Consider the following 7,603-nt stretch of genomic DNA (forward strand, 5'->3'; position numbering starts at 1 on the left):
ATTTGTCGAAGGAACATGTCTATCGAAGGAGGCTGACAAGTTTGAGTTAGAGTCATACTAGAACTAGACTACAAAATCCTAAGTTATGTACGACTAAGCTACTGAATATTGTAGGAGTCGATTAGGAAAAAGTATTGATTTGTAATAGAATACTACTCATGTAAGTAATTGTGTTGTAGTAGGATTTCTAGTATAACTAGGATAGGAATCTTCTCCTATATATGGAGCTTGTAACTCAACATTATAATCATCAATACAATCCTTGATTTCTCCATACTTACTTGATATTTCTACACTTAGATATTCATAGATAATATGTGTTGTTAAAACTTTTATAGGAAAATTTGAGTGAGAAAAAGCCTAATGAAGAAAAAAAAATACACATATAGGTTGTGTGTGATATGAAGAAAAATGTTTTCCATGATTTTTTTTACTGGAAAACAAGTAGATATTTGACTTATTTTCTCATGTTTGGTTGGTGAGTAGAAAATATTTTAATCTTTGATTTTTGAGTGAAAAGTGTTTTTGAGAAATATCTTTTATTTTTTACTAGAATAGAAAATAACTTTTGAAGTTGATTTTTTTAAAAAAACAAACTTAGATTTTTTTTTTGTGGTAGGGGTTTGGGGTGGGGGGTTCGAGGGTAGCGGTGAAAAAATTAAAATTTGAAGTTGAGTTTTTCTTTAAAAACAATATCAACATTTTTTTTGGGTGGGGGTGGGTCGAGGGTAGGGGTGAAAAAATGAAATTTTGAAGTTTAAAATTTTTTTAAAGACATATTTAATTTTTTTTGGGGGTGGTGGTGGTGGTGGTAAGGGGGTAGGTGGGTCGAGGGAAGGGGTGAAAAAAAATAAAATTCTGAAGTTAATGATATTTTACAAAAATAAACTTAATTTATTTTTTTGGGGTGGTGGGGTGTGTGTGTGTGGGGTGATAGGGGGTGGGTGGTGGGGTCGAGGGTAGGGGTGAAAAAAAATGAAAATTTGAAGTTGAAATTTTTTTCTAAAAATAAACTTAATTTTTTTAGGGGTAGGGGGCTGACTAGGGGTGAATTGGGGGTTGGTAGGGTGGGGGGGATGGTAGGGAGTGGGTTGGGGGCTGGTAGGGTGCGGTGGGTAGGGGGAGGTTGGAAGAGAGTTTATGAAAATGTTTTCCTTAAGTTTTGAAGGGAAGTCATTTTCCTTAAATTTGAGGAAAATGAGTTGATTTGGAAAATATTTTCCCCCAACCAACATGAGAAAATTGGAAAATATTTTTCTTCGTACCAAACACACCTATATTGTAACATGCTTTGAATGCTGTCTCATTAAATTTTTTTAGGGTATCCAATGTAACAAAACCTTGGTTAAGGAAAAAGTATATTGTATATTTTACTCTTTTTGATGAAAGTTTTAATTGATATGTAGAGACTATACATTCTAATCTTATATCTTATTTCCTCAAATGTTGATGTTGACAATGCCTTAGTGACTAAATTTGCAAGGTTACTACTTGGACAAATTTGTGAAACATTTACTAGAATCATCTTATCATTTTGGATCATTGGGCAAGAGAGAGAGAGGATCACTAGGCCTTTTGAGCATTGAACTTCAGAAATCTTGGCCTTCAAATGAGTAACACTCTCACTGCCAAATAAACTAAAATTGTTGTATATAATCTTTTTAACTTGTTCTTGCAACTCTATCATCATTTCTTATGTATCTTGGAGTTGTATTGGCTTGATTTGGTTGCAAATGCCCAAGATTTCATCTATGTTAAACATAATCCTTTCTTTTTGAGAACCCAAATCTAGTTCAGTTTTGTTGACCTATTGGTAAGGAGCATCACATACTCCAATTTTCATTCTCACATAGACCTCCAAAGTATGAATTCCAAATCCAAGTCGAATCATCTCAAAACACTGATTACTTTGAAAATTGTGATACTCATCCCACAATTGAAGTACTAGATGTAGGTCTTTCTCTATATTTTCAAGCCTTTGAGAAAAGATCATGAGCCAAGATTGACTCACTACACCCATTTTTTCACAACAAGGACATGGGTCATCAACATAGGGCTTACAACCCCAAGCATTTCTTTATAAAAAGAAGTGATAGAAATAAAACAAAAGGAAAGTAAATACAACTACTTACTATTTAGATGGAAACAGGCAAACTAGAAATCTTAAATCAATTTACAACGCCTAATTATTCTCCGAAAGCAACACCATTTTGATAATGCACAAATTACCCTCAAAACAATTTGAAGAGTAAGGGATCATGATATATAAAATTATCCAACTAAAAGTCGGATCGAATCTCATTGAAAATAATTATCCGCACTTAAAAAGATAGAGAATGAATAGTTACAAGTTTGAATCTAAACACAAAACTTACAAAGCTTATTAAGTAGAAAGTGATTTTGGTAACTAAATGACGTTGTTGGGCCAAGTCAATATTAAGTAAGGGATATATGAGAGTTTACTGATCCATTACAATTCAACACACTCTTATACAATTATAGATAAACTAGATTATCATAAATCAATAGATAGACTAGATTATCATAAATCAAACCTAATCTCCTTTCAATCTCAAAGAGTTATATCACAATATCTTCTTTCGGTCTCAATTATGTCAACAACAAAACATTCCAAAACCTTAATATAAATTTTTATTTCTAGCGAGTTTATCATTCAACAAAGTACCCCTAAATTATCTCCTTTCCTTTAGAAATTTAGAATTCAAAGCCAAAATTGATTATCAACCTAATTCTCCACTTCAGAAATTCTCTTCTGAGCAACCCATAAAGATGGGAGTCTAGATTCAAGCTTGCATTCTTGAATCGTGAATTCAAAAATGAAAGTCGGATTAAAAATCTATTTCATGAGTTCAAGCATAGAAACAAGGAACACAAAAATAATACATCAAATACCCAAATAACTTTATCAATTTTCAGCACAAAAGCCTCAATTTCCTACACACAATTACACTCTCATTTTTTAGCTAGCAATTAATAACAAGGAAATGAAGAAGGGGTTTTATTTTACTAAGATAGAATACTATCTTCAAATCCACAACTGAAATATGAGGCAACTTGCCTTCAATGTCTCAAGTCAAAATTAAGAACAATATGAAATCTACTCTAATCTAAAAACATGAGTTTTTTTCTCCAAAATACTATTTTCTAAGTTAATGGATCACCAATCATCTACCCCACTAGTCATTTTTTTTGTGAATTTGGATCCAATGCAAGAGAAATGCCAATTTTTTCCTTTACCTATTGGTGGGCTTCGCAAAAGCGGGCTAGAGTTAGCATAAGTGAATATCACAGAAGCGATACTCCCATCGCTTAAGTGAACTCTGCCAGTTTTAACAGAATCGAAAAAGCAAACCCCGTTTGATTGCTTAAGAGACCTTTGAATGTAAGTTGACTATTTGTACAAGCAAACTATTTTCCGAAGGTGTGATATCGGAGGCTCAATTTATGTCATATTCAGCTCATTTTAAACTTTTTTTTAAAATCGTTTTTTCTTCTAACAAAAAAATACCTAAAATTAACACAATTCAAAAAGGTATTTAGTCTCTTTTTCTAATTGAGTTGCATAAAATCAGAGCCTCAAATGAGTGCAAATCCACCATTAATCACCGATTGAGAAAGTGATTTGCTTAATAGTGTTATGCAAACTCAAGAAAAGCTCACCGAAGTTTACAAACAATAACTTAATCTTACTCAAGCATGAAAGATGGAGTCATTTCCAACTCGGTGATGTGCCGAATTGGTTTTGGAGGACTAAGACAAGTCCTCTGAGAGTGACAGTGCAAAAATTAAAAGGAACACACATAAATGGTGATGTCCACTCTCACTTGGCGATATAATAAGTGGATTTAGTAAACTTAGACAAGCTTTCTGAATAAAATAGTACCTAAGTAACATATTCAAGCATAGAAGGTAGTGTGAGACTTATTCGATGATTCACCTAATCACCTTGGCAAGTTAAGACAAGCTCGCTGAACATGTAAATATTAGCCTAGTGCCTATTTTCACAATTTCAACACCATTACGCAACAATACCCAATTCCCAGTTAGTTTCACAGTCTAGCCACATGTTTTCTACCTATGGGTACTTAGAATTTTCCATAATTTCTCTAAGTATTGCCCAAATTGATAATTTTTCCTTAAGAAAATTGTCACTCTATCTATCATTGGGCAAATTCAGGCTTAAAAAAAAACTGGGCTAATTGGACTTCACCCATACTCAATTCAATCAAGATCCATCATAAATAATGATTCAATTTAAAGTTTTAACCTTTACAATCAAATTTAGCAAGTCCGGGCACAAAATCAACTATTATAACTCATGGGCACAATTCAATATCATGCATTTAGCACTACCCACATAAATTAAGCAAAAAAATGCCACCAACAATACTAAGCCGATATAAAAGATATCATTTTCTAGAAAGAATAACAAGATAGAAATCATAAACTATCATTGGAAATGATATTAAAGCGCAAACTTAAGGAAAAAAGGATATGATATCGAGAATCTAATAGTCCAATGCACTCCGGGCAAGTGAAATCCCGCAAAAGGGGCACGCAAATACCGAAATAAAGATATGGAGAGATTTATGGAGAAACAAGAGCTATAAATCAAGAAAGTTTTTCTTTTAAAACTTGAAGAGACTCTTGTCCTATTTAACTCAGACCCACTCGGGGGGCTGAGACTAACGTCATTGAATGCATTCAGAAAATCATCGAAAGATCTTAAGCTCGCCGATGAGTCCTGCACGAATACCAAACTTGAATGAATCGGTAGACTTGATGGAGTACACTTAATTCACTTGGCGGATTCCAGATAGGTAGGGTTGTTTACTATTTGGATTAAACCAAAAACCCAAATCAAATCAAATCGAATTTTAATTTGGATTGATTTTTTTAATTCTTGGTTTGGTTTTAAATTTATAAATTATATATATATATATATATATATATATATATATATATATATATATATATATATATATATATATAAATAAAATAAATTGGAGTTAACCACTCTTGTCGCTTTTTAATTATTTTCATTATGATTTAGTTTATTTTTTTAAGTTTGGATATCTATAATTGATATATTTTTAAGTATTGTGTTTTACATTTTACTTATGATTTATATTAAAAAGTATATTTAAGAAATTCAATATTATATATACATATAAAATTATTTTAAAAGTGAAAATATAACTTTGTTATGTTTCTAATTATTGACATAACCAATTAACCAAACCAAAAAAACTCAAACCAAAAAGATAAAAACCAAACCAAATGAAATTTATTTTGGTTCGGATTGGGTTACACTTCTTCAAAATCAAAAACCAAAAATCCAAACCGAATAGCAAAAAATTAAACCGAAAAAATGAATGCACACCCCTATTGATAGCCAAAGTTGACAATATTTTTTTTCAAATTTTCAGCCTAGAAAGCGGACATGAAGATGTCTGCACAATACTTTCTGGGGATTGTCGACTTGGTCTTGGCCTCGCCTAAATTACCTTTCTTGACATTTTAACTTCTTTTCATTCTGCACTGTCAACACATATTATTGAAAATAAGCGACTTAATAACGTCGTGGCATGACATAATTCTTACTCAACTATCAATTTTGAAATTCAGGATGGTTTCATTAGGCAAAATTCCCTTTAGATTTGGATTGAGATGAGTGAAGAGTCGACATAGCTGGGTTTCAAGCTGTTTGATCGGCATCGAATAAGATATCACCGTTTGAGTTAAGGTGGAGAAGTCATTTTTCAAATCCTTCAACACGTTGTTTGTTGAAGGTCCTTGTGACAATTTCATCAGTGCAGTTTTCCTAAGGTTCAACTGGTTCCTTTCTCCTTGGATGATCATGAGGAGGAGTGTACATATGTTACTCAGCCTCATGTTCTCTCTAATTTCTACCTCTCCAATTTTCCAACTGTTATCTCACTACTTAACTTTGGTTCTCACCTTGTTTTTGGTAGTTGAGGTAAGAACCCCAATTGGATTTCCTAAGTATTGTACTTTCTCATTGTACAATGCTTTAAACTTGACATCTTCTGCCATTGCGCACTACTTCCAACTGTATGTACCATTTTCAATTAACCTCTCATGACATGTTTGGATAGTAAATCGAGTAGGGTCATCTTTTGGGTCATATTTTATTTCACCATAGTCATCCTCATTTTTTTTGCTCATGTTCAATTGTAGAGAAGACACTTGATCCTCTCTAGTATGCTATGCTCGATTGATTTTTGTCTTATCATTTACCAATAACGTTGTTACTTCATACGATTATCGCATCACCCCATCTTGGATATAATATTAGTCAAATCCTTGTTAATCGAATCAAGGCTACAATAAAGTATTGCAACAACAAATTATCCAGAACACCTTGTGTTAAACATTGTAGAAAGAATTCCCAAAACTGCAACCATATATTATGTAGAGAGTTTCGCACGTCATTATTTTAAAATTTTGAATGCTTCCCCTAAGCTTCACCATATTTGAGGGAGAAAGAATCTCTCTAGGAAACTTTAGTCAACTCCTCCCAATTAAGTGATAGAATTATGTGGCAATTCCACCAACCATCTTGTAGCTTCTCCCGTCAAAGAGAACGAGAATAACCTCAACCTTATGGACTCTTGTGAGATTTTCTTGAACACGAACGATCCATATATATCCATAAAATTTTGAAAACGTTATAAGGATCATCATGAGCTAAACCACCGAACATTCCTTTCAATTGGAGCAACTGCAACATTGTTCCTGTTACATGAAAAACTATTAGAGGTAACCGGATGATTCTCGTGGTTTAAATGACGTTTATGTGCATGTCATTCAATTCATCCACATTATCGTTTTGCCCCTAATGACTATCATTGTTACTACCATGACCACTCATGTTTTATACCTATAAATTAACAAACCAAAACACCACGCAACAACCTACTATAACTAAACGAATTTACAAACTAATTTCTCAAATGGAATTCTAAGCCATCACTCCCCAACAACAACTCCATTATAAGGGAAAATTCACAAGTACCCCCTCAACCTATTTCCGAAAACCAGAGACACACTTATATTATACTAAGGTCCTATTACCCCCTTGAACTTATTTTATAAGTAATTATCTATCCCTTTTCAGTCTACGTGGCACTAGATTGAAGAAAAAAGTCAACCAGCGTTGAACCCACAAGATAGTGCCACGTAGGCCGAAAAGGGGTAAAAAATTATTAATAAAATAATTTCAGGGGAGTAATAGGACCTTAGTATAGTATAAGTGTGTCTCTGAGATTTCGGGCATAGGTTGAGTCCAAAGCTTCGCAAAAAAAACACATTCCTTCAACTAATAAGAACTCTCTTTTTGAATAACAAACCAAATGAATACCACCACTATTTATACTAAAAAGAGTCTTCCTAGCAATGAATATAAAGATAATGGAGTAGTAAATAGTGAAGATAAATAGCATAGAGGTTACATATGTTACATAAGTTACAAGGTATAATGGAGGAATTAAAAGTGAAATATAATATGGGAAACAAATGGCCTCAACGTGCAAGTGCAAGAGTTGCACAAAGGCCATAA

Source organism: Solanum lycopersicum, chromosome 5 (genome assembly GCF_036512215.1).
Source record: "Solanum lycopersicum chromosome 5, SLM_r2.1".
In the NCBI taxonomy this organism is placed as follows: Eukaryota; Viridiplantae; Streptophyta; class Magnoliopsida; order Solanales; family Solanaceae; genus Solanum; species Solanum lycopersicum.